Consider the following 23,460-nt stretch of genomic DNA (forward strand, 5'->3'; position numbering starts at 1 on the left):
TCACATTGCTTCGCAGAATCGCTTTTGTGCAGAAAACACTAACACTTGTTCAGAACAAAAGAAAGCACAGAGCCCCAGATTTGCTGTTGTTCTGGAGAGCTTGCAGAGCACTGGGGAAAGGCAGGCAGAGAATTCCCTGCTAGCACCTTCTCTGTGTCTAGGAAGCAGAAGTGTTTACATTGCTTCGCAGAATCGCTTTTGTGCAGAAAACACTAACACTTGTTCAGAAGGAAAGAAAGCACAGAACCCCAGATTCTATGTTGTCCTGGAGAGCTTGCAGAGCACTGGGGAAAGGCAGGCAGAGAATTCCCTGCTAGCACCTTCTCTGTGTCTGGGAAGCAGAAGAGTTCACATTGCTTCGCAGAATCGCCTTTGTGCAGAAAACACTAACACTTGTTCAGAACAAAATAAAGCACAGAGCCCCAGATTTTATGTTGTTCTGGAGAGCTTGCAGAGCACTGGGGAAAGGCAGGCAGAGAATTCCCTGCTAGCACCTTCTCTGTGTCTGGGAAGCAGAAGTGTTCACATTGCTTCGCAGAATCGCTTTTCTGCAGAAAACACTAACACTTGTTCAGAACAAAAGAAAGCACAGAGCCCCAGATTTGCTGTTGTTCTGGAGAGCTTGCAGAGCAGTGGGGAAAGGCAGGCAGATAATTCCCTGCTAGCACCTTCTCTGTGCCTGGGAAGCAGAAGTGTTCACATTACTTCGCAGAATCGCTTTTGTGCAGAAAACACTAACAATTGTTCAGAACAAAATAAAGCACAGAGCCCCAGATTTTATGTTGTCCTGGAGAGCTTGCAGAGCACTGGGGAAAGGCAGGCAGAGAATTCCCTGCTAGCACCTTCTCTGTGCCTGGGAAGCAGAAGTGTTCACATTGCTTCGCAGAATCGCTTTTGTGCAGAAAACACTAACACTTGTTCAGAACAAAAGAAAGCACAGAGCCCCAGATTTGCTGTTGTTCTGGAGAGCTTGCAGAGCACTGGGGAAAGGCAGGCAGAGAATTCCCTGCTAGCACCTTCTCTGTGCCTGGGAAGCAGAAGTGTTCACATTGCTTCGCAGAATCGCCTTTGTGCAGAAAACACTAACAATTGTTCAGAACGAAAGAAAGCACAGAGCCCCAGATTCTATGTTGTCCTGGAGAGCTTGCAGAGCACTGGGGAAAGGCAGGCAGAGAATTCCCTGCTAGCACCTTCTCTGTGTCTGGGAAGCAGAGAGTTCACATTAATTCGCAGAATCGCTTTTGTGCAGAAAACACTAACACTTGTTCAGAACAAAAGAAAGCACAGAGCCCCAGATTCTATGTTGTCCTGGAGAGCTTGCAGAGCACTGGGGAAAGGCAGGCAGAGAATTCCCTGCTAGCACCTTCTCTGTGCCTGGGAAGCAGAAGTGTTCACATTGCTTCGCAGAATCGCTTTTGTGCAGAAAACACTAACACTTGTTCAGAACAAAAGAAAGCACAGAGCCCCAGATTTGCTGTTGTTCTGGAGAGCTTGCAGAGCACTGGGGAAAGGCAGGCAGAGAATTCCCTGCTAGCACCTTCTCTGTGTCTAGGAAGCAGAAGTGTTTACATTGCTTCGCAGAATCGCTTTTGTGCAGAAAACACTAACACTTGTTCAGAAGGAAAGAAAGCACAGAACCCCAGATTCTATGTTGTCCTGGAGAGCTTGCAGAGCACTGGGGAAAGGCAGGCAGAGAATTCCCTGCTAGCACCTTCTCTGTGTCTGGGAAGCAGAAGAGTTCACATTGCTTCGCAGAATCGCCTTTGTGCAGAAAACACTAACACTTGTTCAGAACAAAATAAAGCACAGAGCCCCAGATTTTATGTTGTTCTGGAGAGCTTGCAGAGCACTGGGGAAAGGCAGGCAGAGAATTCCCTGCTAGCACCTTCTCTGTGTCTGGGAAGAAGAAGTGTTCACATTGCTTCGCAGAATCGCTTTTCTGCAGAAAACACTAACACTTGTTCAGAACAAAAGAAAGCACAGAGCCCCAGATTTGCTGTTGTTCTGGAGAGCTTGCAGAGCAGTGGGGAAAGGCAGGCAGATAATTCCCTGCTAGCACCTTCTCTGTGCCTGGGAAGCAGAAGTGTTCACATTACTTCGCAGAATCGCTTTTGTGCAGAAAACACTAACAATTGTTCAGAACAAAATAAAGCACAGAGCCCCAGATTTTATGTTGTCCTGGAGAGCTTGCAGAGCACTGGGGAAAGGCAGGCAGAGAATTCCCTGCTAGCACCTTCTCTGTGCCTGGGAAGCAGAAGTGTTCACATTGCTTCGCAGAATCGCTTTTGTGCAGAAAACACTAACACTTGTTCAGAACAAAAGAAAGCACAGAGCCCCAGATTTGCTGTTGTTCTGGAGAGCTTGCAGAGCACTGGGGAAAGGCAGGCAGAGAATTCCCTGCTAGCACCTTCTCTGTGCCTGGGAAGCAGAAGTGTTCACATTGCTTCGCAGAATCGCCTTTGTGCAGAAAACACTAACAATTGTTCAGAACAATATAAAGCACAGAGCCCCAGATTCTATGTTGTCCTGGAGAGCTTGCAGAGCACTGGGGAAAGGCAGGCAGAGAATTCCTTGCTAGCACCTTCTCTGTGCCTGGGAAGCAGAAGTGTTCACATTGCTTCGCAATTATCGCTTTTGTGCAGAAAACACTAACACTTGTTCAGAACGAAAGAAAGCACAGAGGCCCAGATTCTATGTTGTCCTGGAGAGCTTGCAGAGCACTGGGGAAAGGCAGGCAGAGAATTCCCTGCTAGCACCTTCTCTGTGTCTGGGAAGCAGAGAGTTCACATTGCTTCGCAGAATCGCTTTTGTGCAGAAAACACTAACACTTGTTCAGAACAAAAGAAAGCACAGAGCCCCAGATTTGCTGTTGTTCTGGAGAGCTTGCAGAGCACTGGGGAAAGGCAGGCAGAGAATTCCCTGCTAGCACCTTCTCTGTGCCTGGGAAGCAGAAGTGTTCACATTAATTCGCAGAATCGCTTTTGTGCAGAAAACACTAACACTTGTTCAGAACAAAAGAAAGCACAGAGCCCCAGATTCTATGTTGTCCTGGAGAGCTTGCAGAGCACTGGGGAAAGGCAGGCAGAGAATTCCCTGCTAGCACCTTCTCTGTGCCTGGGAAGCAGAAGTGTTCACATTGCTTCGCAGAATCGCTTTTGTGCAGAAAACACTAACACTTGTTCAGAACAAAAGAAAGCACAGAGCCCCAGATTTGCTGTTGTTCTGGAGAGCTTGCAGAGCACTGGGGAAAGGCAGGCAGAGAATTCCCTGCTAGCACCTTCTCTGTGTCTAGGAAGCAGAAGTGTTTACATTGCTTCGCAGAATCGCTTTTGTGCAGAAAACACTAACACTTGTTCAGAAGGAAAGAAAGCACAGAACCCCAGATTCTATGCTGTCCTGGAGAGCTTGCAGAGCACTGGGGAAAGGCAGGCAGAGAATTCCCTGCTAGCACCTTCTCTGTGTCTGGGAAGCAGAAGAGTTCACATTGCTTCGCAGAATCGCCTTTGTGCAGAAAACACTAACACTTGTTCAGAACAAAATAAAGCACAGAGCCCCAGATTTTATGTTGTTCTGGAGAGCTTGCAGAGCACTGGGGAAAGGCAGGCAGAGAATTCCCTGCTAGCACCTTCTCTGTGCCTGGGAAGCAGAAGTGTTCACATTGCTTCGCAGAATAGCTTTTGTGCAGAAAACACTAACACTTGTTCAGAACAAAAGAAAGCACAGAGCCCCAGATTTGCTGTTGTTCTGGAGAGCTTGCAGAGCACTGGGGAAAGGCAGGCAGAGAATTCCCTGCTAGCCCCTTCTCTGTGCCTGGGAAGCAGAAGTGTTCACATTGCTTCGCAGAATCGCTTTTGTGCAGAAAACACTAACACTTGTTCAGAAGGAAAGAAAGCACAGAGCCCCAGATTTTATGTTGTCCTGGAGAGCTTGCAGAGCACTGGGGAAAGGCAGGCAGAGAATTCCCTGCTAGCACCTTCTCTGTGCCTGGGAAGCAGAAGTGATCACATTGCTTCGCAGAATCCCCTTTGTGCAGAAAACACTAACACTTGTTCAGAAGGAAAGAAAGCACAGAGCCCCAGATTTGCTGTTGTCCTGGAGAGCTTGCAGAGCACTGGAGAAAGGCAGGCAGGGAATTCCCTGCTAGCACCTTCTCTGTGCCTGGGAAGCAGAAGTGTTCACATTGCTTCGCAGAATCGCTTTTGTGCAGAAAACACTAACACTTGTTCAGAACAAAAGAAAGCACAGAGCCCCAGATTTGCTGTTGTCCTGGAGAGCTTGCAGAGCACTGGGGAAAGGCAGGCAGAGAATTCCCTGCTAGCACCTTCTCTGTGCCTGGGAAGCAGAAGTGTTCACATTGCTTCGCAGAATCGCTTTTGTGCAGAAAACACTAACACTTGTTCAGAACAAAAGAAAGCACAGAGCCCCAGATTTGCTGTTGTTCTGGAGAGCTTGCAGAGCACTGGGGAAAGGCAGGCAGAGAATTCCCTGCTAGCACCTTCTCTGTGCCTGGGAAGCAGAAGTGTTCACATTAATTCGCAGAATCGCTTTTGTGCAGAAAACACTAACACTTGTTCAGAACAAAATAAAGCACAGAGCCCCAGATTTTATGTTGTCCTGGAGAGCTTGCAGAGCACTGGGGAAAGGCAGGCAGAGAATTCCCTGCTAGCACCTTCTCTGTGCGTGGGAAGCAGAAGTGTTCACATTGCTTCGCAGAATCGCTTTTGTGCAGAAAACACTAACACTTGTTCAGAACGAAAGAAAGCACAGAGCCCCAGATTTGCTGTTGTCCTGGAGAGCTTGCAGAGCACTGGGGAAAGGCAGGCAGAGAATTCCCTGCTAGCACCTTCTCTGTGCCTGGGAAGCAGAGAGTTCACATTGCTTCGCAGAATCGCCTTTGTGCAGAAAACACTAACACTTGTTCAGAACAAAAGAAAGCACAGAGCCCCAGATTCTATGTTGTCCTGGAGAGCTTGCAGAGCACTGGGGAAAGGCAGGCAGGGAATTCCCTGCTAGCACCTTCTCTGTGCCTGGGAAGCAGAAGTGTTCACATTGCTTCGCAGAATCGCTTTTCTGTATAAAACACTAACACTTGTTCAGAACAAAAGAAAGCACAGAGCCCCAGATTCTATGTTGTCCTGGAGAGCTTGCAGAGCACTGGGGAAAGGCAGGCAGAGAATTCCTTGCTAGCACCTTCTCTGTTCCTGGGAAGCAGAAGTGTTCACATTGCTTCGCAGAATCGCTTTTGTGCAGAAAACAGTAACACTTGTTCAGAAGGAAAGAAAGCACAGAGCCCCAGATTTTATGTTGTCCTGGAGAGCTTGCAGAGCACTGGGGAAAGGCAGGCAGAGAATTCCCTGATAGCACCTTCTCTGTGCCTGTTCACATTGCTTCGCAGAATCGCTTTTGTGCAGAAAACAGTAACACTTGTTCAGAAGGAAAGAAAGCACAGAGCCCCAGATTCTATGTTGTCCTGGAGAGCTTGCAGAGCACTGGGGAAAGGCAGGCAGAGAATTCCTTGCTAGCACCTTCTCTGTGCCTGGGAAGCAGAAGTGTTCACATTGCTTCGCAATTATCGCTTTTGTGCAGAAAACACTAACACTTGTTCAGAACGAAAGAAAGCACAGAGCCCCAGATTCTATGTTGTCCTGGAGAGCTTGCAGAGCACTGGGGAAAGGCAGGCAGAGAATTCCCTGCTAGCACCTTCTCTGTGTCTGGGAAGCAGAAGTGTTCACATTGCTTCGCAGAATCGCTTTTGTGCAGAAAACACTAACACTTGTTCAGAACAAAAGAAAGCACAGAGCCCCAGATTTGCTGTTGTTCTGGAGAGCTTGCAGAGCACTGGGGAAAGGCAGGCAGAGAATTCCCTGCTAGCACCTTCTCTGTGCCTGGGAAGCAGAAGTGTTCACATTAATTCGCAGAATCGCTTTTGTGCAGAAAACACTAACACTTGTTCAGAACAAAAGAAAGCACAGAGCCCCAGATTCTATGTTGTCCTGGAGAGCTTGCAGAGCACTGGGGAAAGGCAGGCAGAGAATTCCCTGCTAGCACCTTCTCTGTGCCTGGGAAGCAGAAGTGTTCACATTGCTTCGCAGAATTGCTTTTGTGCAGAAAACACTAACACTTGTTCAGAACAAAAGAAAGCACAGAGCCCCAGATTTGCTGTTGTTCTGGAGAGCTTGCAGAGCACTGGGGAAAGGCAGGCAGAGAATTCCCTGCTAGCACCTTCTCTGTGCCTGGGAAGCAGAAGTGTTCACATTGCTTCGCAGAATCGCTTTTCTGCAGAAAACACTAACACTTGTTCAGAACAAAAGAAAGCACAGAGCCCCAGATTATATGTTGTCCTGGAGAGCTTGCAGAGCACTGGGGAAAGGCAGGCAGAGAATTCCCTGCTAGCACCTTCTCTGTGCCTGGGAAGCAGAAGTGTTCACATTGCTTCGCAGAATCGCTTTTGTGCAGAAAACACTAACACTTGTTCAGAACAAAAGAAAGCACAGAGCCCCAGATTTGCTGTTGTTCTGGAGAGCTTGCAGAGCACTGGGGAAAGGCAGGCAGAGAATTCCCTGCTAGCACCTTCTCTGTGCCTGGGAAGCAGAAGTGTTCACATTAATTCGCAGAATCGCTTTTGTGCAGAAAACACTAACACTTGTTCAGAACAAAATAAAGCACAGAGCCCCAGATTTTATGTTGTCCTGGAGAGCTTGCAGAGCACTGGGGAAAGGCAGGCAGAGAATTCCCTGCTAGCACCTTCTCTGTGCGTGGGAAGCAGAAGTGTTCACATTGCTTCGCAGAATCGCTTTTGTGCAGAAAACACTAACACTTGTTCAGAACGAAAGAAAGCACAGAGCCCCAGATTTGCTGTTGTCCTGGAGAGCTTGCAGAGCACTGGGGAAAGGCAGGCAGAGAATTCCCTGCTAGCACCTTCTCTGTGCCTGGGAAGCAGAGAGTTCACATTGCTTCGCAGAATCGCCTTTGTGCAGAAAACACTAACACTTGTTCAGAACAAAAGAAAGCACAGAGCCCCAGATTCTATGTTGTCCTGGAGAGCTTGCAGAGCACTGGGGAAAGGCAGGCAGGGAATTCCCTGCTAGCACCTTCTCTGTGCCTGGGAAGCAGAAGTGTTCACATTGCTTCGCAGAATCGCTTTTCTGTATAAAACACTAACACTTGTTCAGAACAAAAGAAAGCACAGAGCCCCAGATTCTATGTTGTCCTGGAGAGCTTGCAGAGCACTGGGGAAAGGCAGGCAGAGAATTCCTTGCTAGCACCTTCTCTGTTCCTGGGAAGCAGAAGTGTTCACATTGCTTCGCAGAATCGCTTTTGTGCAGAAAACAGTAACACTTGTTCAGAAGGAAAGAAAGCACAGAGCCCCAGATTTTATGTTGTCCTGGAGAGCTTGCAGAGCACTGGGGAAAGGCAGGCAGAGAATTCCCTGATAGCACCTTCTCTGTGCCTGTTCACATTGCTTCGCAGAATCGCTTTTGTGCAGAAAACAGTAACACTTGTTCAGAAGGAAAGAAAGCACAGAGCCCCAGATTCTATGTTGTCCTGGAGAGCTTGCAGAGCACTGGGGAAAGGCAGGCAGAGAATTCCTTGCTAGCACCTTCTCTGTGCCTGGGAAGCAGAAGTGTTCACATTGCTTCGCAATTATCGCTTTTGTGCAGAAAACACTAACACTTGTTCAGAACGAAAGAAAGCACAGAGCCCCAGATTCTATGTTGTCCTGGAGAGCTTGCAGAGCACTGGGGAAAGGCAGGCAGAGAATTCCCTGCTAGCACCTTCTCTGTGTCTGGGAAGCAGAAGTGTTCACATTGCTTCGCAGAATCGCTTTTGTGCAGAAAACACTAACACTTGTTCAGAACAAAAGAAAGCACAGAGCCCCAGATTTGCTGTTGTTCTGGAGAGCTTGCAGAGCACTGGGGAAAGGCAGGCAGAGAATTCCCTGCTAGCACCTTCTCTGTGCCTGGGAAGCAGAAGTGTTCACATTAATTCGCAGAATCGCTTTTGTGCAGAAAACACTAACACTTGTTCAGAACAAAAGAAAGCACAGAGCCCCAGATTCTATGTTGTCCTGGAGAGCTTGCAGAGCACTGGGGAAAGGCAGGCAGAGAATTCCCTGCTAGCACCTTCTCTGTGCCTGGGAAGCAGAAGTGTTCACATTGCTTCGCAGAATTGCTTTTGTGCAGAAAACACTAACACTTGTTCAGAACAAAAGAAAGCACAGAGCCCCAGATTTGCTGTTGTTCTGGAGAGCTTGCAGAGCACTGGGGAAAGGCAGGCAGAGAATTCCCTGCTAGCACCTTCTCTGTGCCTGGGAAGCAGAAGTGTTCACATTGCTTCGCAGAATCGCTTTTCTGCAGAAAACACTAACACTTGTTCAGAACAAAAGAAAGCACAGAGCCCCAGATTATATGTTGTCCTGGAGAGCTTGCAGAGCACTGGGGAAAGGCAGGCAGAGAATTCCCTGCTAGCACCTTCTCTGTGCCTGGGAAGCAGAAGTGTTCACATTGCTTCGCAGAATCGCTTTTGTGCAGAAAACACTAACACTTGTTCAGAACAAAAGAAAGCACAGAGCCCCAGATTTGCTGTTGTTCTGGAGAGCTTGCAGAGCACTGGGGAAAGGCAGGCAGAGAATTCCCTGCTAGCACCTTCTCTGTGCCTGGGAAGCAGAAGTGTTCACATTGCTTCGCAGAATCGCCTTTGTGCAGAAAACACTAACACTTGTTCAGAACAAAAGAAAGCACAGAGCCCCAGATTTGATGTTGTCCTGGAGAGCTTGCAGAGCACTGGGGAAAGGCAGGCAGAGAATTCCCTGCTAGCACCTTTTCTGTGTCTGGGAAGCAGAAGAGTTCACATTGCTTCGCAGAATCGCTTTTCTGCAGAAAACACTAACACTTGTTCAGAACAAAAGAAAGCACAGAGCCCCAGATTTGCTGTTGTTCTGGAGAGCTTGCAGAGCACTGGGGAAAGGCAGGCAGAGAATTCCCTGCTAGCACCTTCTCTGTGCCTGGGAAGCAGAAGTGTTCACATTACTTCGCAGAATCGCCTTTGTGCAGAAAACACTAACACTTGTTCAGAACAAAATAAAGCACAGAGCCCCAGATTCTATGTTGTCCTGGAGAGCTTGCAGAGCACTGGGGAAAGGCAGGCAGAGAATTCCCTGCTAGCCCCTTCTCTGTGCCTGGGAAGCAGAAGTGTTCACATTGCTTCGCAGAATCGCCTTTGTGCAGAAAACACTAACACTTGTTCAGAACAAAAGAAAGCACAGAGCCCCAGATTTGCTGTTGTCCTGGAGAGCTTGCAGAGCACTGGGGAAAGGCAGGCAGGGAATTCCCTGCTAGCACCTTCTCTGTGCCTGGGAAGCAGAAGTGTTCACATTGCTTCGCAGAATCGCTTTTGTGCAGAAAACACTAACACTTGTTCAGAACAAAAGAAAGCACAGAGCCCCAGATTTGCTGTTGTCCTGGAGAGCTTGCAGAGCACTGGGGAAAGGCAGGCAGAGAATTCCCTGCTAGCACCTTCTCTGTGCCTGGGAAGCAGAAGTGTTCACATTGCTTCGCAGAATCGCCTTTGTGCAGAAATCACTAACAATTGTTCAGAACTAAAGAAAGCACAGAGCCCCAGATTTTATGTTGTCCTGGAGAGCTTGCAGAGCACTGGGGAAAGGCAGGCAGAGAATTCCTTGCTAGCCCCTTCTCTGTGCCTGGGAAGCAGAAGTGTTCACATTGCTTCGCAGAATCGCCTTTGTGCAGAAAACACTAACACTCGTTCAGAACAAAAGAAAGCACAGAGCCCCAGATTCTATGTTGTCCTGGAGAGCTTGCAGAGCACTGGGGAAAGGCAGGCAGAGAATTCCCTGCTAGCACCTTCTCTGTGCCTGGGAAGCAGAAGTGTTCACATTGCTTCGCAGAATCGCTTTTGTGCAGAAAACACTAACAATTGTTCAGAACTAAAGAAAGCACAGAGCCCCAGATTTGCTGTTGTTCTGGAGAGCTTGCAGAGCACTGGGGAAAGGCAGGCAGAGAATTCCCTGCTAGCACCTTCTCTGTGCCTGGGAAGCAGAAGTGTTCACATTGCTTCGCAGAATCGCTTTTCTGCAGAAAACACTAACACTTGTTCAGAACAAAAGAAAGCACAGAGCCCCAGATTTGCTGTTGTTCTGGAGAGCTTGCAGAGCACTGGGGAAAGGCAGGCAGAGAATTCCCTGCTAGCACCTTCTCTGTGCCTGGGAAGCAGAAGTGTTCACATTGCTTCGCAGAATCGCCTTTGTGCAGAAAACACTAACACTTGTTCAGAACAAAAGAAAGCACAGAGCCCCAGATTTGATGTTGTCCTGGAGAGCTTGCAGAGCACTGGGGAAAGGCAGGCAGAGAATTCCCTGCTAGCACCTTTTCTGTGTCTGGGAAGCAGAAGAGTTCACATTGCTTCGCAGAATCGCTTTTCTGCAGAAAACACTAACACTTGTTCAGAACAAAAGAAAGCACAGAGCCCCAGATTTGCTGTTGTTCTGGAGAGCTTGCAGAGCACTGGGGAAAGGCAGGCAGAGAATTCCCTGCTAGCACCTTCTCTGTGCCTGGGAAGCAGAAGTGTTCACATTACTTCGCAGAATCGCCTTTGTGCAGAAAACACTAACACTTGTTCAGAACAAAATAAAGCACAGAGCCCCAGATTCTATGTTGTCCTGGAGAGCTTGCAGAGCACTGGGGAAAGGCAGGCAGAGAATTCCCTGCTAGCCCCTTCTCTGTGCCTGGGAAGCAGAAGTGTTCACATTGCTTCGCAGAATCGCCTTTGTGCAGAAAACACTAACACTTGTTCAGAACAAAAGAAAGCACAGAGCCCCAGATTCTATGTTGTCCTGGAGAGCTTGCAGAGCACTGGGGAAAGGCAGGCAGAGAATTCCTTGCTAGCACCTTCTCTGTGCCTGGGAAGCAGAAGTGTTCACATTGCTTCGCAATTATCGCTTTTGTGCAGAAAACACTAACACTTGTTCAGAACGAAAGAAAGCACAGAGCCCCAGATTCTATGTTGTCCTGGAGAGCTTGCAGAGCACTGGGGAAAGGCAGGCAGAGAATTCCCTGCTAGCACCTTCTCTGTGTCTGGGAAGCAGAGAGTTCACATTAATTCGCAGAATCGCTTTTGTGCAGAAAACACTAACACTTGTTCAGAACAAAAGAAAGCACAGAGCCCCAGATTCTATGTTGTCCTGGAGAGCTTGCAGAGCACTGGGGAAAGGCAGGCAGAGAATTCCCTGCTAGCACCTTCTCTGTGCCTGGGAAGCAGAAGTGTTCACATTGCTTCGCAGAATCGCTTTTGTGCAGAAAACACTAACACTTGTTCAGAACAAAAGAAAGCACAGAGCCCCAGATTTGCTGTTGTTCTGGAGAGCTTGCAGAGCACTGGGGAAAGGCAGGCAGAGAATTCCCTGCTAGCACCTTCTCTGTGTCTAGGAAGCAGAAGTGTTTACATTGCTTCGCAGAATCGCTTTTGTGCAGAAAACACTAACACTTGTTCAGAAGGAAAGAAAGCACAGAACCCCAGATTCTATGTTGTCCTGGAGAGCTTGCAGAGCACTGGGGAAAGGCAGGCAGAGAATTCCCTGCTAGCACCTTCTCTGTGTCTGGGAAGCAGAAGAGTTCACATTGCTTCGCAGAATCGCCTTTGTGCAGAAAACACTAACACTTGTTCAGAACAAAATAAAGCACAGAGCCCCAGATTTTATGTTGTTCTGGAGAGCTTGCAGAGCACTGGGGAAAGGCAGGCAGAGAATTCCCTGCTAGCACCTTCTCTGTGTCTGGGAAGCAGAAGTGTTCACATTGCTTCGCAGAATCGCTTTTCTGCAGAAAACACTAACACTTGTTCAGAACAAAAGAAAGCACAGAGCCCCAGATTTGCTGTTGTTCTGGAGAGCTTGCAGAGCAGTGGGGAAAGGCAGGCAGATAATTCCCTGCTAGCACCTTCTCTGTGCCTGGGAAGCAGAAGTGTTCACATTACTTCGCAGAATCGCTTTTGTGCAGAAAACACTAACAATTGTTCAGAACAAAATAAAGCACAGAGCCCCAGATTTTATGTTGTCCTGGAGAGCTTGCAGAGCACTGGGGAAAGGCAGGCAGAGAATTCCCTGCTAGCACCTTCTCTGTGCCTGGGAAGCAGAAGTGTTCACATTGCTTCGCAGAATCGCTTTTGTGCAGAAAACACTAACACTTGTTCAGAACAAAAGAAAGCACAGAGCCCCAGATTTGCTGTTGTTCTGGAGAGCTTGCAGAGCACTGGGGAAAGGCAGGCAGAGAATTCCCTGCTAGCACCTTCTCTGTGCCTGGGAAGCAGAAGTGTTCACATTGCTTCGCAGAATCGCCTTTGTGCAGAAAACACTAACAATTGTTCAGAACAATATAAAGCACAGAGCCCCAGATTCTATGTTGTCCTGGACAGCTTGCAGTGCACTGGGGAAAGGCAGGCAGAGAATTCCTTGCTAGCACCTTCTCTGTGCCTGGGAAGCAGAAGTGTTCACATTGCTTCGCAATTATCGCTTTTGTGCAGAAAACACTAACACTTGTTCAGAACGAAAGAAAGCACAGAGGCCCAGATTCTATGTTGTCCTGGAGAGCTTGCAGAGCACTGGGGAAAGGCAGGCAGAGAATTCCCTGCTAGCACCTTCTCTGTGTCTGGGAAGCAGAGAGTTCACATTGCTTCGCAGAATCGCTTTTGTGCAGAAAACACTAACACTTGTTCAGAACAAAAGAAAGCACAGAGCCCCAGATTTGCTGTTGTTCTGGAGAGCTTGCAGAGCACTGGGGAAAGGCAGGCAGAGAATTCCCTGCTAGCCCCTTCTCTGTGCCTGGGAAGCAGAAGTGTTCACATTAATTCGCAGAATCGCTTTTGTGCAGAAAACACTAACACTTGTTCAGAACAAAAGAAAGCACAGAGCCCCAGATTCTATGTTGTCCTGGAGAGCTTGCAGAGCACTGGGGAAAGGCAGGCAGAGAATTCCCTGCTAGCACCTTCTCTGTGCCTGGGAAGCAGAAGTGTTCACATTGCTTCGCAGAATCGCTTTTGTGCAGAAAACACTAACACTTGTTCAGAACAAAAGAAAGCACAGAGCCCCAGATTTGCTGTTGTTCTGGAGAGCTTGCAGAGCACTGGGGAAAGGCAGGCAGAGAATTCCCTGCTAGCACCTTCTCTGTGTCTAGGAAGCAGAAGTGTTTACATTGCTTCGCAGAATCGCTTTTGTGCAGAAAACACTAACACTTGTTCAGAAGGAAAGAAAGCACAGAACCCCAGATTCTATGCTGTCCTGGAGAGCTTGCAGAGCACTGGGGAAAGGCAGGCAGAGAATTCCCTGCTAGCACCTTCTCTGTGTCTGGGAAGCAGAAGAGTTCACATTGCTTCGCAGAATCGCCTTTGTGCAGAAAACACTAACACTTGTTCAGAACAAAATAAAGCACAGAGCCCCAGATTTTATGTTGTTCTGGAGAGCTTGCAGAGCACTGGGGAAAGGCAGGCAGAGAATTCCCTGCTAGCACCTTCTCTGTGCCTGGGAAGCAGAAGTGTTCACATTGCTTCGCAGAATAGCTTTTGTGCAGAAAACACTAACACTTGTTCAGAACAAAAGAAAGCACAGAGCCCCAGATTTGCTGTTGTTCTGGAGAGCTTGCAGAGCACTGGGGAAAGGCAGGCAGAGAATTCCCTGCTAGCCCCTTCTCTGTGCCTGGGAAGCAGAAGTGTTCACATTGCTTCGCAGAATCGCTTTTGTGCAGAAAACACTAACACTTGTTCAGAAGGAAAGAAAGCACAGAGCCCCAGATTTTATGTTGTCCTGGAGAGCTTGCAGAGCACTGGGGAAAGGCAGGCAGAGAATTCCCTGCTAGCACCTTCTCTGTGCCTGGGAAGCAGAAGTGATCACATTGCTTCGCAGAATCCCCTTTGTGCAGAAAACACTAACACTTGTTCAGAAGGAAAGAAAGCACAGAGCCCCAGATTTGCTGTTGTCCTGGAGAGCTTGCAGAGCACTGGAGAAAGGCAGGCAGGGAATTCCCTGCTAGCACCTTCTCTGTGCCTGGGAAGCAGAAGTGTTCACATTGCTTCGCAGAATCGCTTTTGTGCAGAAAACACTAACACTTGTTCAGAACGAAAGAAAGCACAGAGCCCCAGATTTGCTGTTGTCCTGGAGAGCTTGCAGAGCACTGGGGAAAGGCAGGCAGAGAATTCCCTGCTAGCACCTTCTCTGTGCCTGGGAAGCAGAAGTGTTCACATTGCTTCGCAGAATCGCCTTTGTGCAGAAAACACTAACACTTGTTCAGAACAAAAGAAAGCACAGAGCCCCAGATTTGCTGTTGTCCTGGAGAGCTTGCAGAGCACTGGGGAAAGGCAGGCAGGGAATTCCCTGCTAGCACCTTCTCTGTGCCTGGGAAGCAGAAGTGTTCACATTGCTTCGCAGAATCGCTTTTCTGTATAAAACACTAACACTTGTTCAGAACAAAAGAAAGCACAGAGCCCCAGATTCTATGTTGTCCTGGAGAGCTTGCAGAGCACTGGGGAAAGGCAGGCAGAGAATTCCTTGCTAGCACCTTCTCTGTTCCTGGGAAGCAGAAGTGTTCACATTGCTTCGCAGAATCGCTTTTGTGCAGAAAACAGTAACACTTGTTCAGAAGGAAAGAAAGCACAGAGCCCCAGATTTTATGTTGTCCTGGAGAGCTTGCAGAGCACTGGGGAAAGGCAGGCAGAGAATTCCCTGATAGCACCTTCTCTGTGCCTGGGAAGCAGAAGTGTTCACATTGCTTCGCAGAATCGCCTTTGTGCAGAAAACACTAACACTCGTTCAGAACAAAAGAAAGCACAGAGCCCCAGATTCTATGTTGTCCTGGAGAGCTTGCAGAGCACTGGGGAAAGGCAGGCAGAGAATTCCCTGCTAGCACCTTCTCTGTGCCTGGGAAGCAGAAGTGTTCACATTGCTTCGCAGAATCGCTTTTGTGCAGAAAACACTAACACTTGTTCAGAACTAAAGAAAGCACAGAGCCCCAGATTTGCTGTTGTTCTGGAGAGCTTGCAGAGCACTGGGGAAAGGCAGGCAGAGAATTCCCTGCTAGCACCTTCTCTGTGCCTGGGAAGCAGAAGTGTTCACATTGCTTCGCAGAATCGCTTTTCTGCAGAAAACACTAACACTTGTTCAGAACAAAAGAAAGCACAGAGCCCCAGATTTGCTGTTGTTCTGGAGAGCTTGCAGAGCACTGGGGAAAGGCAGGCAGAGAATTCCCTGCTAGCACCTTCTCTGTGCCTGGGAAGCAGAAGTGTTCACATTGCTTCGCAGAATCGCCTTTGTGCAGAAAACACTAACACTTGTTCAGAACAAAAGAAAGCACAGAGCCCCAGATTTGATGTTGTCCTGGAGAGCTTGCAGAGCACTGGGGAAAGGCAGGCAGAGAATTCCCTGCTAGCACCTTTTCTGTGTCTGGGAAGCAGAAGAGTTCACATTGCTTCGCAGAATCGCTTTTCTGCAGAAAACACTAACACTTGTTCAGAACAAAAGAAAGCACAGAGCCCCAGATTTGCTGTTGTTCTGGAGAGCTTGCAGAGCACTGGGGAAAGGCAGGCAGAGAATTCCCTGCTAGCACCTTCTCTGTGCCTGGGAAGCAGAAGTGTTCACATTACTTCGCAGAATCGCCTTTGTGCAGAAAACACTAACACTTGTTCAGAACAAAATAAAGCACAGAGCCCCAGATTCTATGTTGTCCTGGAGAGCTTGCAGAGCACTGGGGAAAGGCAGGCAGAGAATTCCCTGCTAGCCCCTTCTCTGTGCCTGGGAAGCAGAAGTGTTCACATTGCTTCGCAGAATCGCCTTTGTGCAGAAAACACTAACACTTGTTCAGAACAAAAGAAAGCACAGAGCCCCAGATTCTATGTTGTCCTGGAGAGCTTGCAGAGCACTGGGGAAAGGCAGGCAGAGAATTCCTTGCTAGCACCTTCTCTGTGCCTGGGAAGCAGAAGTGTTCACATTGCTTCGCAATTATCGCTTTTGTGCAGAAAACACTAACACTTGTTCAGAACGAAAGAAAGCACAGAGCCCCAGATTCTATGTTGTCCTGGAGAGCTTGCAGAGCACTGGGGAAAGGCAGGCAGAGAATTCCCTGCTAGCACCTTCTCTGTGTCTGGGAAGCAGAGAGTTCACATTAATTCGCAGAATCGCTTTTGTGCAGAAAACACTAACACTTGTTCAGAACAAAAGAAAGCACAGAGCCCCAGATTCTATGTTGTCCTGGAGAGCTTGCAGAGCACTGGGGAAAGGCAGGCAGAGAATTCCCTGCTAGCACCTTCTCTGTGCCTGGGAAGCAGAAGTGTTCACATTGCTTCGCAGAATCGCTTTTGTGCAGAAAACACTAACACTTGTTCAGAACAAAAGAAAGCACAGAGCCCCAGATTTGCTGTTGTTCTGGAGAGCTTGCAGAGCACTGGGGAAAGGCAGGCAGAGAATTCCCTGCTAGCACCTTCTCTGTGTCTAGGAAGCAGAAGTGTTTACATTGCTTCGCAGAATCGCTTTTGTGCAGAAAACACTAACACTTGTTCAGAAGGAAAGAAAGCACAGAACCCCAGATTCTATGTTGTCCTGGAGAGCTTGCAGAGCACTGGGGAAAGGCAGGCAGAGAATTCCCTGCTAGCACCTTCTCTGTGTCTGGGAAGCAGAAGAGTTCACATTGCTTCGCAGAATCGCCTTTGTGCAGAAAACACTAACACTTGTTCAGAACAAAATAAAGCACAGAGCCCCAGATTTTATGTTGTTCTGGAGAGCTTGCAGAGCACTGGGGAAAGGCAGGCAGAGAATTCCCTGCTAGCACCTTCTCTGTGTCTGGGAAGCAGAAGTGTTCACATTGCTTCGCAGAATCGCTTTTCTGCAGAAAACACTAACACTTGTTCAGAACAAAAGAAAGCACAGAGCCCCAGATTTGCTGTTGTTCTGGAGAGCTTGCAGAGCAGTGGGGAAAGGCAGGCAGATAATTCCCTGCTAGCACCTTCTCTGTGCCTGGGAAGCAGAAGTGTTCACATTACTTCGCAGAATCGCTTTTGTGCAGAAAACACTAACACTTGTTCAGAACAAAATAAAGCACAGAGCCCCAGATTTTATGTTGTCCTGGAGAGCTTGCAGAGCACTGGGGAAAGGCAGGCAGAGAATTCCCTGCTAGCACCTTCTCTGTGCCTGGGAAGCAGAAGTGTTCACATTGCTTCGCAGAATCGCTTTTGTGCAGAAAACACTAACACTTGTTCAGAACAAAAGAAAGCACAGAGCCCCAGATTTGCTGTTGTTCTGGAGAGCTTGCAGAGCACTGGGGAAAGGCAGGCAGAGAATTCCCTGCTAGCACTTTCTCTGTGCCTGGGAAGCAGAAGTGTTCACATTGCTTCGCAGAATCGCCTTTGTGCAGAAAACACTAACAATTGTTCAGAACAATATAAAGCACAGAGCCCCAGATTCTATGTTGTCCTGGACAGCTTGCAGAGCACTGGGGAAAGGCAGGCAGAGAATTCCTTGCTAGCACCTTCTCTGTGCCTGGGAAGCAGAAGTGTTCACATTGCTTCGCAATTATCGCTTTTGTGCAGAAAACACTAACACTTGTTCAGAACGAAAGAAAGCACAGAGGCCCAGATTCTATGTTGTCCTGGAGAGCTTGCAGAGCACTGGGGAAAGGCAGGCAGAGAATTCCCTGCTAGCACCTTCTCTGTGTCTGGGAAGCAGAGAGTTCACATTGCTTCGCAGAATCGCTTTTGTGCAGAAAACACTAACACTTGTTCAGAACAAAAGAAAGCACAGAGCCCCAGATTTGCTGTTGTTCTGGAGAGCTTGCAGAGCACTGGGGAAAGGCAGGCAGAGAATTCCCTGCTAGCCCCTTCTCTGTGCCTGGGAAGCAGAAGTGTTCACATTAATTCGCAGAATCGCTTTTGTGCAGAAAACACTAACACTTGTTCAGAACAAAAGAAAGCACAGAGCCCCAGATTCTATGTTGTCCTGGAGAGCTTGCAGAGCACTGGGGAAAGGCAGGCAGAGAATTCCCTGCTAGCACCTTCTCTGTGCCTGGGAAGCAGAAGTGTTCACATTGCTTCGCAGAATCGCTTTTGTGCAGAAAACACTAACACTTGTTCAGAAGGAAAGAAAGCACAGAGCCCCAGATTTGCTGTTGTTCTGGAGAGCTTGCAGAGCACTGGGGAAAGGCAGGCAGAGAATTCCCTGCTAGCACCTTCTCTGTGTCTAGGAAGCAGAAGTGTTTACATTGCTTCGCAGAATCGCTTTTGTGCAGAAAACACTAACACTTGTTCAGAAGGAAAGAAAGCACAGAACCCCAGATTCTATGCTGTCCTGGAGAGCTTGCAGAGCACTGGGGAAAGGCAGGCAGAGAATTCCCTGCTAGCACCTTCTCTGTGTCTGGGAAGCAGAAGAGTTCACATTGCTTCGCAGAATCGCCTTTGTGCAGAAAACACTAACACTTGTTCAGAACAAAATAAAGCACAGAGCCCCAGATTTTATGTTGTTCTGGAGAGCTTGCAGAGCACTGGGGAAAGGCAGGCAGAGAATTCCCTGCTAGCACCTTCTCTGTGCCTGGGAAGCAGAAGTGTTCACATTGCTTCGCAGAATAGCTTTTGTGCAGAAAACACTAACACTTGTTCAGAACAAAAGAAAGCACAGAGCCCCAGATTTGCTGTTGTTCTGGAGAGCTTGCAGAGCACTGGGGAAAGGCAGGCAGAGAATTCCCTGCTAGCCCCTTCTCTGTGCCTGGGAAGCAGAAGTGTTCACATTGCTTCGCAGAATCGCTTTTGTGCAGAAAACACTAACACTTGTTCAGAAGGAAAGAAAGCACAGAGCCCCAGATTTTATGTTGTCCTGGAGAGCTTGCAGAGCACTGGGGAAAGGCAGGCAGAGAATTCCCTGCTAGCACCTTCTCTGTGCCTGGGAAGCAGAAGTGATCACATTGCTTCGCAGAATCCCCTTTGTGCAGAAAACACTAACACTTGTTCAGAAGGAAAGAAAGCACAGAGCCCCAGATTTGCTGTTGTCCTGGAGAGCTTGCAGAGCACTGGAGAAAGGCAGGCAGGGAATTCCCTGCTAGCACCTTCTCTGTGCCTGGGAAGCAGAAGTGTTCACATTGCTTCGCAGAATCGCTTTTGTGCAGAAAACACTAACACTTGTTCAGAACAAAAGAAAGCACAGAGCCCCAGATTTGCTGTTGTCCTGGAGAGCTTGCAGAGCACTGGGGAAAGGCAGGCAGAGAATTCCCTGCTAGCACCTTCTCTGTGCCTGGGAAGCAGAAGTGTTCACATTGCTTCGCAGAATCGCTTTTGTGCAGAAAACACTAACACTTGTTCAGAACAAAAGAAAGCACAGAGCCCCAGATTTGCTGTTGTTCTGGAGAGCTTGCAGAGCACTGGGGAAAGGCAGGCAGAGAATTCCCTGCTAGCACCTTCTCTGTGCCTGGGAAGCAGAAGTGTTCACATTAATTCGCAGAATCGCTTTTGTGCAGAAAACACTAACACTTGTTCAGAACAAAATAAAGCACAGAGCCCCAGATTTTATGTTGTCCTGGAGAGCTTGCAGAGCACTGGGGAAAGGCAGGCAGAGAATTCCCTGCTAGCACCTTCTCTGTGCGTGGGAAGCAGAAGTGTTCACATTGCTTCGCAGAATCGCTTTTGTGCAGAAAACACTAACACTTGTTCAGAACGAAAGAAAGCACAGAGCCCCAGATTTGCTGTTGTCCTGGAGAGCTTGCAGAGCACTGGGGAAAGGCAGGCAGAGAATTCCCTGCTAGCACCTTCTCTGTGCCTGGGAAGCAGAAGTGTTCACATTGCTTCGCAGAATCGCCTTTGTGCAGAAAACACTAACACTTGTTCAGAACAAAAGAAAGCACAGAGCCCCAGATTTGCTGTTGTCCTGGAGAGCTTGCAGAGCACTGGGGAAAGGCAGGCAGGGAATTCCCTGCTAGCACCTTCTCTGTGCCTGGGAAGCAGAAGTGTTCACATTGCTTCGCAGAATCGCTTTTCTGTATAAAACACTAACACTTGTTCAGAACAAAAGAAAGCACAGAGCCCCAGATTCTATGTTGTCCTGGAGAGCTTGCAGAGCACTGGGGAAAGGCAGGCAGAGAATTCCTTGCTAGCACCTTCTCTGTTCCTGGGAAGCAGAAGTGTTCACATTGCTTCGCAGAATCGCTTTTGTGCAGAAAACAGTAACACTTGTTCAGAAGGAAAGAAAGCACAGAGCCCCAGATTTTATGTTGTCCTGGAGAGCTTGCAGAGCACTGGGGAAAGGCAGGCAGAGAATTCCCTGATAGCACCTTCTCTGTGCCTGTTCACATTGCTTCGCAGAATCGCTTTTGTGCAGAAAACAGTAACACTTGTTCAGAAGGAAAGAAAGCACAGAGCCCCAGATTCTATGTTGTCCTGGAGAGCTTGCAGAGCACTGGGGAAAGGCAGGCAGAGAATTCCTTGCTAGCACCTTCTCTGTGCCTGGGAAGCAGAAGTGTTCACATTGCTTCGCAATTATCGCTTTTGTGCAGAAAACACTAACACTTGTTCAGAACGAAAGAAAGCACAGAGCCCCAGATTCTATGTTGTCCTGGAGAGCTTGCAGAGCACTGGGGAAAGGCAGGCAGAGAATTCCCTGCTAGCACCTTCTCTGTGTCTGGGAAGCAGAAGTGTTCACATTGCTTCGCAGAATCGCTTTTGTGCAGAAAACACTAACACTTGTTCAGAACAAAAGAAAGCACAGAGCCCCAGATTTGCTGTTGTTCTGGAGAGCTTGCAGAGCACTGGGGAAAGGCAGGCAGAGAATTCCCTGCTAGCACCTTCTCTGTGCCTGGGAAGCAGAAGTGTTCACATTAATTCGCAGAATCGCTTTTGTGCAGAAAACACTAACACTTGTTCAGAACAAAAGAAAGCACAGAGCCCCAGATTCTATGTTGTCCTGGAGAGCTTGCAGAGCACTGGGGAAAGGCAGGCAGAGAATTCCCTGCTAGCACCTTCTCTGTGCCTGGGAAGCAGAAGTGTTCACATTGCTTCGCAGAATCGCTTTTGTGCAGAAAACACTAACACTTGTTCAGAACAAAAGAAAGCACAGAGCCCCAGATTTGCTGTTGTTCTGGAGAGCTTGCAGAGCACTGGGGAAAGGCAGGCAGAGAATTCCCTGCTAGCACCTTCTCTGTGTCTAGGAAGCAGAAGTGTTTACATTGCTTCGCAGAATCGCTTTTGTGCAGAAAACACTAACACTTGTTCAGAAGGAAAGAAAGCACAGAACCCCAGATTCTATGTTGTCCTGGAGAGCTTGCAGAGCACTGGGGAAAGGCAGGCAGAGAATTCCCTGATAGCACCTTCTCTGTGCCTGGGAAGCAGAAGTGTTCACATTGCTTCGCAGAATCGCTTTTCTGCAGAAAACACTAACACTTGTTCAGAACAAAAGAAAGCACAGAGCCCCAGATTTGCTGTTGTTCTGGAGAGCTTGCAGAGCAGTGGGGAAAGGCAGGCAGATAATTCCCTGCTAGCACCTTCTCTGTGCCTGGGAAGCAGAAGTGTTCACATTACTTCGCAGAATCGCTTTTGTGCAGAAAACACTAACAATTGTTCAGAACAAAATAAAGCACAGAGCCCCAGATTTTATGTTGTCCTGGAGAGCTTGCAGAGCACTGGGGAAAGGCAGGCAGAGAATTCCCTGCTAGCACCTTCTCTGTGCCTGGGAAGCAGAAGTGATCACATTGCTTCGCAGAATCCCCTTTGTGCAGAAAACACTAACACTTGTTCAGAACAAAAGAAAGCACAGAGCCCCAGATTCTATGTTGTCCTGGAGAGCTTGCAGAGCACTGGGGAAAGGCAGGCAGGGAATTCCCTGCTAGCACCTTCTCTGTGCCTGGGAAGCAGAAGTGTTCACATTGCTTCGCAGAATCGCTTTTGTGCAGAAAACACTAACACTTGTTCAGAACAAAAGAAAGCACAGAGCCCCAGATTTGCTGTTGTTCTGGAGAGCTTGCAGAGCACTGGGGAAAGGCAGGCAGAGAATTCCCTGCTAGCACCTTCTCTGTGCCTGGGAAGCAGAAGTGTTCACATTGCTTCGCAGAATCGCTTTTCTGCAGAAAACACTAACACTTGTTCAGAACAAAAGAAAGCACAGAGCCCCAGATTCTATGTTGTCCTGGAGAGCTTGCAGAGCACTGGGGAAAGGCAGGCAGAGAATTCCCTGCTAGCACCTTCTCTGTGCCTGGGAAGCAGAAGTGTTCACATTGCTTCGCAGAATCGCTTTTGTGCAGAAAACACTAACACTTGTTCAGAACAAAAGAAAGCACAGAGCCCCAGATTTGCTGTTGTTCTGGAGAGCTTGCAGAGCACTGGGGAAAGGCAGGCAGAGAATTCCCTGCTAGCACCTTCTCTGTGTCTAGGAAGCAGAAGTGTTTACATTGCTTCGCAGAATCGCTTTTGTGCAGAAAACACTAACACTTGTTCAGAAGGAAAGAAAGCACAGAACCCCAGATTCTATGTTGTCCTGGAGAGCTTGCAGAGCACTGGGGAAAGGCAGGCAGAGAATTCCCTGCTAGCACCTTCTCTGTGTCTGGGAAGCAGAAGAGTTCACATTGCTTCGCAGAATCGCTTTTCTGCAGAAAACACTAACACTTGTTCAGAACAAAATAAAGCACAGAGCCCCAGATTTTATGTTGTTCTGGAGAGCTTGCAGAGCACTGGGGAAAGGCAGGCAGAGAATTCCCTGATAGCACCTTCTCTGTGCCTGGGAAGCAGAAGTGTTCACATTGCTTCGCAGAATCGCTTTTCTGCAGAAAACACTAACACTTGTTCAGAACAAAAGAAAGCACAGAGCCCCAGATTTGCTGTTGTTCTGGAGAGCTTGCAGAGCAGTGGGGAAAGGCAGGCAGATAATTCCCTGCTAGCACCTTCTCTGTGCCTGGGAAGCAGAAGTGTTCACATTACTTCGCAGAATCGCTTTTGTGCAGAAAACACTAACAATTGTTCAGAACAAAATAAAGCACAGAGCCCCAGATTTTATGTTGTCCTGGAGAGCTTGCAGAGCACTGGGGAAAGGCAGGCAGAGAATTCCCTGCTAGCACCTTCTCTGTGCCTGGGAAGCAGAAGTGATCACATTGCTTCGCAGAATCCCCTTTGTGCAGAAAACACTAACACTTGTTCAGAACAAAAGAAAGCACAGAGCCCCAGATTCTATGTTGTCCTGGAGAGCTTGCAGAGCACTGGGGAAAGGCAGGCAGGGAATTCCCTGCTAGCACCTTCTCTGTGCCTGGGAAGCAGAAGTGTTCACATTGCTTCGCAGAATCGCTTTTGTGCAGAAAACACTAACACTTGTTCAGAACAAAAGAAAGCACAGAGCCCCAGATTTGCTGTTGTCCTGGAGAGCTTGCAGAGCACTGGGGAAAGGCAGGCAGAGAATTCCCTGCTAGCACCTTCTCTGTGCCTGGGAAGCAGAAGTGTTCACATTGC

This window comes from Strix aluco, chromosome 20 (genome assembly GCF_031877795.1).
Source record: "Strix aluco isolate bStrAlu1 chromosome 20, bStrAlu1.hap1, whole genome shotgun sequence".
Lineage (NCBI taxonomy): Eukaryota > Metazoa > Chordata > Aves > Strigiformes > Strigidae > Strix > Strix aluco.